This window comes from Mastomys coucha, unplaced genomic scaffold (genome assembly GCF_008632895.1).
Source record: "Mastomys coucha isolate ucsf_1 unplaced genomic scaffold, UCSF_Mcou_1 pScaffold20, whole genome shotgun sequence".
Taxonomy (NCBI): Eukaryota; Metazoa; Chordata; class Mammalia; order Rodentia; family Muridae; genus Mastomys; species Mastomys coucha.
The window spans coordinates 4,406,091-4,417,783 of record NW_022196903.1 but is presented as its reverse complement, the minus strand read 5'-3'; the positions used below and the strand labels follow the sequence as shown (position 1 = coordinate 4,417,783).

The following is an 11,693-nucleotide window of genomic DNA, read 5'->3' as shown; positions in this document are numbered from 1 at the left end:
AGATGGTATGAGTGAATTGTACCTTCAGATAAAGATCTTACATTGCTAATTGCATTGTTAGTCAGGGGTCTGTATATAGTCGAAGACTAGCCAACCCTCAGGGTGCTAAGCTTTTCTGTGTCCTCACTTGCCTCAACTGTTAACATGGGCCCTTCCCAGTTCTCTGTTCTCTAGAAGGAAACTGCAATTTAGGAGGGCAGATTTCATTAAAATTTATATACATCTCCATGCATGATGTTTTACAGAATTGTTTTGCAATTGCCATTGACTATTATTTTTAAACTACCAGTTGCCCTTTACATTACTAATGAAAGTCATCTGTAATTTTCGCCATGTCTATCCTTCTAATTCAGTAGTCATTTCACACTCCTTAAGAATTGGGTTAGTGGGTAGCACTCCAATGTGAGTGAAAGAAAATGAGATCTCACAGAATGGAACCGAGGGCCTTAGTAAGTTATTCACATGGTTAATGAGTGCTCTCTAGCTACTGGCACAAGTACTAGGAACAGTGCATTCTCACTTAACTCCAATCTCCTGGCCCACGTAAGGCATGGGGAGCTGCAACTGAGCCAACGCAATGGATTTGCCTTCAGCCAGGCTCTTCTCTCAGATATGCCATAGGTCTAGCCTCCCAGATGCCTGATGCCCAGCCATCCCCTTCTCCTCTAGGTGGCAAGTTTCCTACCTAATGCATCCTGTCCTGGATTACTAAGCATTTTGTCCTTTCCCCTGGGATACAATTTCTGTACCAGGGCCTGCCTTTGTGTGAAGTGTTATTTGAGAAAGCTTGTCTTTGGGGGAAAACAAAAGCTTGCCATGGGGGAAAAAAAATGAGGTTTATCTCTTTGTATCAAGAGTGCATCAGTGCTGTCTGCGTGGAGTTGAACTCATTTTTAGGTTAGTTCTATTATTAACTATGCTGACCAATCCACACTCAGGACACTGACTTACTCTTGGGTCTTTGATTTCCTTGGAGGTAAGCTCATACACACAGAGGCCTACTGTCCTCTGTCCTCTCACAGCACCCATTCCAGCTCTTCTTGCCCATTGATCTTTCCACTCTGTCTTGATGTACCAGGGTGTCACTCATAGGCAGCTCTTCAGTGTTGCAAGAGGCAAGAGAACAAAGCTCTCAACACAGCCAGATATTTGTGCTCACTTTGTCTTAGAAAAGCACATGCGCGCTTCTTTGATGCTTCTGAGTCTGTTTTCATTTTATATGTTCAAATTTCTGATTGATTTTCCGTTCCTACTTCTCTTACATCCCCTCCAATTACACTGCTATAAACTCAGTCTTCTTCAACTCTTCTAAAAAGGTAAACAAAACTCCATGGACTTGGAAAGCCTACTACTCTTGCATTCTACAAAAGAGGCTTACTTATTATATGTGGGATAATTTCCATTCTCTCCTTATGTACTGGGGAGTCTCTTACAAATCAGGATTGTAAACTTTAGTTTTGCTGAATCTAGTTCCTTAAATAATATTGTTAAATTTTTAGATAAGCAGGAAGAACCTTGCTGGTCTAAGTTTTTAGATTATAGTATCCACAGCGAAGAGGCCATTTCTCAGCCTGGTGTCTGCTCTAATCTCAACATTTCCAAGACAAAGATGGACAAGGAGCCAGAGAGAGTAGAGCATAAGCCTTGTCATTTGAGATGAGTAAGTACTGTGGCTGACCCCAATGTGGTAGAATCCCTCCATTCATTTCTGTGGTTTATTGTATAATGCTTCATGTTCAGGATGAAAGTATGAAGCAATTAGTGGTATTTAGAGTGTAATTATAAAGAAATGAGGAAGCTTTTGCAAGCCATAGGTCCTCACATGTTATTTTTATAAGTGTGAAAGAAAGGCCACAGCCTAGACCTCATTTTCATGTCTGCTTTGGGAATTCTCCAGTATCAGGGTAGATGTGAATCTAATTGGAAAGGGAACTCTCTGTGACTCTTGGGAGAAGGGACAAAAGCAACCTTGGATCAAATGGTGACATATTTAGGGGTGGGAAGAAAATACACCCAGGGAAGTCCCCAGGCCTTCCTAACTAGAAGATGGGGCCCAGTGAAAAACAACTGGGAATTCACATTGGTGCCTCAGGGACAGGAGCATGCCATGGCAAAAGAAGTTGATGTCAACACATCAGGAGCACCATCCACAATTGGTGACCAACAAAGGCTGAGTCTGGTATGGCAGTCCTGCTGGTCAGCCTGAATGCAGGAGAAAATGTGGGATGGGCACATGGCAGTTGTTGGGGCAAATCTAGAGTGTTGGTTGTTAAGCCCAAATAAACAGTAGCTTGACTGGAGGAACTCAAAGAAACGTAGGCAGAAAACTCCCCAGCAGAGTACCAACATCTTTGTCTGACTGATCCCCAGAGACTCTTAGCATGAGCTGAACCGCAGAGGACATCGGCAGGAGGAGGAGCAGTGTGCGTGTCCAGAGGACTGCAGGTGTTGCTTGCTGGCCACCCATACCTAGCAGAAAAGATGCAAAGGCCACTGAGGATAAATCAGTTTCCTCAAGTCCTTTGGCAACATGCCAAAGGGTTCCAGACAGAAATTACACCCTTCCCAAAGCTGTAATTCTGCTGCTGTCTGCTGAGGGCTGCACAACAGGGCTGTGGAATAATTCCCTCAGTCTTCTTTAATCGTCCCCAACCCCCTCCCGGCTACCCTCGGCTCAGGATGTGTTCTCCTGCGGCAGCCTCTGCAGTCTTTATTTATCGAAGACATATTTAGCCATCTTAATGAGCCACATCCAGTGACCTCTCATTAAACATACAAGACAGTGCAGTGTGACACAGATGTTGCTTCCTTTCCCTTCATTCCTCATGCCTGTTTTCATTACCTCGGTCATTCTGCCTTCTTCAGACTAATTACCCTTCCTCTTCCCTCAGCCTTAGAGGCTCCACTTCAGCTCTTTGCATGGCTGGTCTGCTCTGATCTTCATAACTTACATCTCAAATTAAGGGTTATGACCTTCCCTGACTGAGCTGTCTTGGGTCTTTTTTCCCCACAGTGACTCTGTCCCACATTGCTTGTTTAGTTTTGGTTGCCTCTTCTAAGGTCCAGTGCCTTGTATGTCTTGCTCACTGTGTTTCTAGAAGCCAGCACAGTATCCCGTGTGTACTAATGTGTCCCATGAGTTTGTCAGAGTCCTGTGAATCAGTGAGTGAATTGTCTAAGGTGGTGGGTGGGAGGTTGGGAAAGGCAGAAGGTCTGGAGTCCTCTGTTTTATGGAAGTCAATCAGAAATTCTTCTTGCTCATTTTCCTCCCTCTGGGTGATCCAGCTCCTTGTTTCTGCTGTCTCTAATACCTTGAGTGATGGACAGGCACAGGGAGACAACAATTTACAAATGGATTTCAAGCACAGATGAAACGGCTTCCTAGGTTCTGTGTCAGGTAGACTGCTTCCTAGGTTCTGTGTCAGGCAGACTGTTTTTCTCTACCCTTGCTGGGTTCACAGCCACAGCTCCTGTAAGGATAAAGCAACAAGAAAAAAATACAAAAGTTTGTTTGACACAAGTTCTACTTGACATGGTAACTCTCATCAGGAAATGAATACCCTTCATCCTAAACCTAGGCAACTTTGGATATGTTTTATGCAGGCCAGATATCTCTTTTCCAAAAAAGCTTGGGATTAGAAGTGTTTTGGATTTTAGATTATTTTTCTGTCTGTAGACTTTACAAATGTGAAAAAAATTACCTTGTAGATAGTAAGTCTAAATATGACATCAATTAATGTTTATTATATGCCTTATACATATAGTTTAAAAGTAATTTAAAACACTTAAAAGAATTTTGTACATGAAACAAGATTTTATTGTGTGAAATTTTTCACTATTCAATATTCCAGTATTCAAAATACGTCTTAGACTTGGCTGAATTTCAGATTTTGATTTTTGGTTTAGGCCTACTCAAACTGTAATGAATTCCATTAAGAATGGATAAGAGGTTTTGGGTGATAAACAGGAATACTTAGCAGGATTCCTGTGATGGTTTGCATATGCTTGGACCAGGAATTGATATGATTAGAAGGTGTGATCCTGTTGGAGTAGGTGTGTCACTGTGGGTGTGGGCTATAAGACCCTTATCCTAGCTGCCTGGAAGCCAGTATTCTGCTAGCAGCCTTCAGATGAAGAAGTAGAACTGTCAGCTCCTCCTGCACTATACCTGCCTGGGCTATATTGCCCTATTTCCTCCTTGATAATGGACTGAACTTCTGAACTTGTAAGCTAGCCTCAATTAAATGTTGTCCTCATAAGAGTAGCCTTGGTCATGGTGCCTGTTCACAGCAGTACAACCCTAAGACAATTCCTTTTGACATTTCTGCATCTGCGTTCTTAATGCCTTTCCTCCAGGAAATGCCTCACATGAGGTTTTCCTTTTTAATTTTTAGATATTTTTAAAATGTTTGAGATTATAATATAATTATGCTGCTCCTAGTCTTTTCTCTCTCCAAACCGTCTCATATTCTCCTATATACTTTCCTCCAAATTCACGACTTTTTTCATTAATTGTTATCACATGCATATATGTATATGTGTACATATACATATTGCTCAGTACATATAATGTTGCTCATATATATGTTTTCAGGGCTGACTATTCGGGACTGGACAACCAATTGCTGTGCTCTTCCCTGAGGAAGACCACCTGGGCCACTGCCAGTTTTTCTCAGTTGCCTGTAGTCCTTTGTGTAGAGGTCTCATGAGCTTTTCCCATCTACTTTGGTCTTGCATGAGCTTGTTAGGAGCTGGTCCTGAATCCATCCTGTGGTTTATGAAGGAGAAGGAGAAGGAGAACATTGTATTCAAGGGACTGCGGGAAGGAAACTGCCAACATGACTGCTCCACTGTTAGGGAACATTTTAATTGTGCATAAGAGAGAACATCAGGAAGCGGCAGTGGGTGGATTGGTGGGCGGGGGAAGGGAGGAGGGGATAGGGGTTTTTCTGAGAGGAAACCAGGAAAGGGGATAACATTTGAAATGTAGATAAAGAAAATATCTAATGAGAGAGAGAGAGGGAGAGAGAGAGAGAGAGAGAGAGAGAGAGAGAGAGAGAGAGAGAGAGAGAGAGAACATCAAGAGGCATCAGGAATGCTCTAGACCAGAGATAGTAAGCAGACTGAGCATGGCCAGGTCTAGGGAAGTAAGAGAGTGGAAGAGAATAGGGAAGTAAGAGAGTGGAAGAGATAGCATAGTCAAACAAGCTAGAGACAAAGAGAACAAGAGAGACTAGGTATTGGGATGGGAAAATATTGGGTTATAAGGAGGGCAAGTAGCTGTGGGGCAAGAAGGACCCAGAGACTGATGTGTGTGTGTGTGTGTGTGTGTGTGTGTGTGCCCTTGAAATGTAAAGCAAGTACTTGTAAGCAGGGAAGGAGGGGGCCTGGAAGTGATGTGGGCACTGGTATTCAGCTGGAGGTATATGTGGATGGAACCCTATGTCCCTCTGCCAGAGGTAGAGAAATGACTCCTTTTGGCAGATGAGAAGCTGTTCCTGAGGAAAGTTAGTTTTTATCTAATCACCAGAAATCCTCTTATAGTCGAGGTTGAGCTGGGGCTAGATGTAATTTTGGACTGAGTCAGTGGGCCTTTCCTTTTGAGGGTGAGTGTGGTACCCTTTGGGCAAACCTGAAGTGTGACCTCCTTGCTTCTGCTGTTCTCTTAATGCCAAGATACCATTTTTTGGGTATTGTGTTCTGAATGCTGTGAGTTCTTTAACTTGAAAGGTTTCGGAAGTCTTCTGAGACTTGAAAATACCTGTCATGTCTATCTACTACTTTATCGAAAAGCATTGTGTAGTTGTGTTTTTGAGTTAAATGTTGCCTCCTGGAATGTCCTTGGCCAAATATAAGCAGCTGTAGTGGAGAAGTACAAAAAAATCACCACTGGCTTCCAGAAACTACACTCTAGGTTTTGGTCTATCTAATTCTGGAATCCTCATAATCCAGTTTGAGATTGAAGCCTAACCATGCAGTTCTCCTTTAACAGGTACAGGAAATCCTCAGAGAAGGCTGGGGAAATGTTCCAGTGGATAAAATGTTCATGGCAAGAATGAGGACCTGAGTTTGAAGCCTTGGAAGTCAGTAACACTAAGTAATTCCAGTGCTCTCACAAGGAGATTAGAGGGAGACTAGAGAATCCTTGGAAGCTTGTGGACCAGATAGCCCCAAGAACACAGCTCTGAACAAACAAGAAGAGACCATGTCTCAAGTATGTTGGAAGGCAAGGAGCAAAGACTGACCAAGGACTGACATCAGGAGTTGTCTGTCAATTCTCTCTCTCTCCCTCCTGTCTCTCTCTCCACATATATATATGTATATACATATATATATACATATATAGAGAGAGATAGATAGATAGATATAGATATAGATACAGATATATCTCCACTTCTCTCTGTAACACATACATATAGATACACACACACAGACAGAGACACACACACAAACCACCACACACAGGTAGACTGATAGACACAGACAGACACAGAGACAGAGAGACAGATAGACACACACTCATGTACACACAGAAATACACATAAAGACAGGCACACACAGAGACAGACAGACACACACAGAGACAGACATGCACAGAGACAGATGAACCCACACACAGAGACATAGATACGCAAATACACACACATACATGAAGACAGACAAACACACAGAAACAGACACATACACACAAACACACACAGACATGCAAAGAAATAGACACATACTCACTCACACACATACATAGACAAATACACACAGAGACAGACACAAAGACAGACATACACATGCACACTCGCATATTCATCCACACAGATGGACATATATAAAGACAGATATACAACATACTTACACATTTACACAAATGCACATACATACACAGAGACACATACAAACACACACACTTCCATGATATCACCATTTTTACCCCAAATGACGAAATCAAACACTTTCAAAAGAAACCCAAAGATCATTTAAAGAAAACAAATGTTGGAACATCAGGGAACAAAGAAAACAAAGCAATAACAAAAAGTCCATTAAGTTCTTAGTTGGACTAGAACTAATTACAACAGATAATTCAGCATGAGGAAACCAACAGAGGGTTCATTATGTCATGTATTTCATAAATGTGAGACAGAAATAGACAATCCTTAAGATGATGGCTCTGAATTCTATCATCAGAAAGAACAGGGCATTTATAAGGAAGTAAGAAGAAGGTTATGAGCTCATGGCTAGCAGCTTTGGGGAAGGCAAATAAAAGGCAAATAAAGGCTGGTTAGCTCCTGGATGATGTAAATTCCCCTGGTGCCATCACCAGGCCCATAAGGTCAGAGCTGTCTCCCCAGTTAACCTTTTATCTCTGGCTAGAGATGGGGCAGGGAAAGTCAAAGTCTACCTTCATAAATCTAACTTCTGCTTTCAGTCAAATATAGACAAGATGGAGAACTCTTCTACTGCCATTTTTTTCCGAATTACTGGCAACTCAATGTTTCTTCACACCTTGGGGAGGCACATTCTAATTCCCCAAAGAAGCAAGTAAAGACTGGAATCCATTCTATGCCATAACAATCTAGAGGTGGCTCACCTAGAGATGGGTGAAGAGGGGGGCTTGACAAAGAAGAGAGTCAACACTGAAACTCACCCAGTTTTTGGAGTACAGCCACATCGCTCTTCTCTTATATATTTGCTCCTTGCAAATATGAGAGTGATGTAGTCACACCTCAGATAACAGCACTGGACCTGTTTAACCTGCCTCTCAAGGTACTTAATGGGCTGAGATAAAGGCTGATCCTTGTCTTGCATTAGGCAAAACCAAACATTGATGACGAAGCTGTTTCCTGGATTAAGGCTGTTTTTTTCTTTGCCTCTCAAGACATTATGGAAGACTTTCAACAAGACACTCACATTATTCTGGGTCCACATTGCACCTGAAATCAGCTTTAAATGTGACTTTTAGTGTAGTGGGGAGGAAAGGGTTTATTTGGCTTACACTTCCACATTGCTGTTTATCACCAGAGGAAGTCAGGACTGGAACTCAAGCAGGTCAGGAAGCAGGAGCTGACGCAGAGGCCATGGAGAGATGTTTCTTACTGGCTTGCTCAGCCTGCTCTCTTATAGAACCCAAGACTTCCAGCCCAGGATGGCACCACCCACAAGGGGCCCTACCCCCTTGATCGCTAATTGAGAAAATGCCCCACAGCTGGATCTCATGGAGGCACTTCCCCAACTGAAGCTCCCTTCTCTGTGATAACTCCAGCCTGTGTCAAGTTGACACACAAAACCAGCCAGTACAGTAACCCTTGAGGATCATCATCCTTGAGAGATTAACATCTTTTCTTTTCTTATTCTTAAGCTTCTATTTTCACTTTTCTCCTTCTGGCCCTGTGTACTGGTGTGCTCTCTCACATACATACCTTTCCATAGTTAACATTTTCTGAAACAGTCTTGAGGCCAATTTCCACTAAAGTTGTCCTACATGATCCCATCTGTTCTCTTGAGCTGGAATTTCAGCATCTCTAGTAGCTATTAATACAGTTTTCTGCAAACCACACTTAGACAAAGCTCCCAGGCCTTTAATCATTCTTCTAGGCCTTTAAATTTGTCAAGCCTCCATTTACAGTTGAAATTTTTATTCTTGTGTTTTCTTGTTTTACCAAGCAGTCATTAAAAGGTACAACGTCTTCTATTTTAGTATACCAAGTTTTAAAAGAGGATTTTTAGTGTAGCTTGTAGCCCCACTACCCCCACAGTCTTGATCCAATCTGGACCTGGGGATCATTCCATTCACATTTACTTGAAGTAGAATAGGCAGAAGAGTTTGCTGATAACTGAGAAAAAAAACTCATGTTTTATAGACAAAGGGAATGTTGAAGAACTCTCAAGCAACTTGACCAAAGTGTACAAAACGAACTAAGATGGTTCTAGAACCAGGGCCTGCCATTTTCTCCCGTTTTATTCCCTCTGTGCAGGATGAGTGACACAGGCTGCTTTTGTGGGGAGCACTATGGACAAAGAATGTACAGTTAGCATGTCATCCAGGATCAGATACAGCTACTGTGCATCAAAACCTAAATGCAGCACAGTGTCTTGTGTGAGTTGGGAGTGTTACTGGGCAGTCTAGTCTCCCTCTAATATCTCAGCACACTTTCTTCAAGTCATGTCTGTAGTCTGACTGGTATCAGGGTGGATTTTTAATCAGATCAAACATGCTTGGAGTAGAAAGAGAGGAGCGGAGGGAAGTGACTTTAGGTCAGATGAATTAGCTAATCTCTTAAAGAATGTCCCAAAATTCTGCATTGTGTGCTTTTTGTTTTCATCTCCAACCCTTGGGGAGATCGGTATCACATTATCAATTCTAGCTCACAGGAAGTAGAGCCCTGACATCCTGGAATAAATGGGGTTCTTTAAGGAAGCAGCAGCTATATTCAGTAGGTAATATGCAGTCTGCATAAACTGTGGGAAGTTGGCTCTAGGAGCGCGGGGATACACCTAGTCCATCAAATGAGAAGAAATGTAGGCATTTCTAAGGTAACAGAGAAACTTAGTTTCACTGAACTAAATCTTTCAGTAATATTTGGAGAACAGATATCTCCCCCTTCATATGTATTTAATTTTCCCTTGTTTTTCCAAGAAATTTTCTCCTGGTTTCCTCCTTTGAGACGCACCATTTCTTTCAGTCTCCTTGGCTATATCCTCTTTCTCTCCTGACCTCTGATACCAGATAGCCTATGGGCTCAGTCCCCAGAGAGTTTCTCTATCTTTTCTTTCTCTCTGGATGTCACTTCTAGTCTCATGGCTTCATTTATTTTTTATACGATTTTTACCCACTTTTAACAGTGGCCTTTTCTCTACCCTTAGTCTTGGGTATCTGTCTGCTACACGATATATCCATGTTTAAAAGGCTTCCAAATTTAATGTGTTTAAGAATCAAACTTCATTATTCAGCCTAGCTCTCAGATTCTTTTGTGTGTCTATAATAGAATACCACATATGGGTATGTTTTAAAGGGAAGAAATGTATTTCTCAACATTCTGGATACCAGGAAATCTTACATTAAGAGCAGGAGTGTAATAAAGAGCTTCCTATTGCACCACACACACACACACACACACACACACACACACACACACGTATGTGTGTGTGTGTGTGTGTGTGTTTGAGAGAGAGAGAGAGAGAGAGAGAGAGAGAGAGAGAATATAAAATTCACTTTAATAACAAAAACAATTCACAATACATGAACCCACTTCTACTACAAAAACATAAATCAAAACAATCCTCAAAACTGTTGCCTGTCTACCTCCAAGTTTGGTGTCTCCATGATAATGCTACCATTCATGTTTCTGCCCAAAGCCCAGGTTCACACTAAATTCTTCTGGCTTGCTCTTACCTAGTGAGAATCTTCATAGCATATTGAGACTTTTACTCCCTTTTACTGGTTACATTTCCTTTTATAGTTTTCCAGAACTGTGTTCTCAGTTAGTAACTAGCATTTTTACATAGATATAACTCATGACTAACCTCTTTGCATCTATTCCTGCTCTTCTACTTGGTTTGTGTTTTGTGAGATGCATTCTTGCTGTGTAGCTCAGGCTGGCTTTGAACTCACCATTTTCCTGCCTCGACTTCCTGAGTATATACTATCACACTCAGGCCATGCCTTCTGTTGTCTTTGGTATTTACTTCTACAGTCTTCTACAGAACCTCTTCTTATAGTCAGCTCTTCATACTGCAGCTAGAGCTAGCCTTTGAAAGTAGAAATCAGGTAGTTCTCATGTGTAGCTTCCATAGTTTGCTACAAAGTTAACATACTTTATGATAAGACCATGGAGTGTAATCACTCTCTCATAAGAATGCTAGGAACACCTACGTCAGTGACTCAGTTAGTGGGCTACATGCCACATCTAGGCCAAAGATTTCGCCAGACCTTTGGAGAACTTAGGCTGGAGCAACTCTGCTGTCTGGCAACATCAACTACTCTGCTCACCTGAGCCACTCCTTCATGTCAGAGGCATCCTTGCTGTTATGATTGTCCCTGTGTTGATCAGTCCTTCTCAATCCAGTCTGTCTTCTAGAAAAAGATGCCTCAGAGTGTTGACTTTGCATCCACAGAGGCCAGCTTGCACCCTACTTGTGCAACTAGATTACAATGAAATTGGAACTCATTCTCTCTGTGTTTAATGTGCCTTGTCTGTTCCCTGTTTATTCCACTCTTTAGGCGTGGAAAAGCATGCTTCATGAAATCCTTCTTTGATTGTATTTGGCTGATATAAAATAGGCTTTTTGAAAAGTTGGCTAATGGCTTATAAGATCGCCACTGGCCTCTGTAACTGTGTCTCTCTTCTTTACCCTATCTGTACATGTCTAGCCACACTGGCTGTTTGCTGGCTTACACACACTAACCAGAGTCTTCTCTCTTAGCCCTGGCTATTCCTATGTCAGGAATGCTCTGTTCATGGCCTCCGCTGGATTTGGTCTCTGTTCCAATATTGTTCTTTCCTTTGAAAGGTCTTCCCAACTAACATGATAGCTATTTTCCTCACTTCCTCTGTCTGCATTATGTGATGGTTATCAGCCAAAATGGTATACATTGATTAATATTGTTATTTCTCTCAGTCTTTCTTTTTTTTTTCTTTTTTTTAGATATTTTCTTTATTTACATGTAAATTTCTCCATTCCCAGATTCCCCTCCAAAAAAC

General features: G+C 41.8%; 1 long non-coding RNA gene across 1 annotated transcript; it reads right to left on the bottom strand.

The window, feature by feature from the left end:
• Positions 1-1,999: 1,999 nt before the first annotated feature.
• On the bottom strand, positions 2,000-7,684 carry LOC116097990. Its single transcript, XR_004121644.1, has 3 exons — positions 7,640-7,684; positions 3,312-3,470; positions 2,000-2,469 (listed from the first exon to the last, which is right to left on the bottom strand). It is a non-coding gene; the product is annotated as an uncharacterized LOC116097990 (long non-coding RNA).
• Between the last annotated feature and the right edge of the window lie 4,009 nt (positions 7,685-11,693).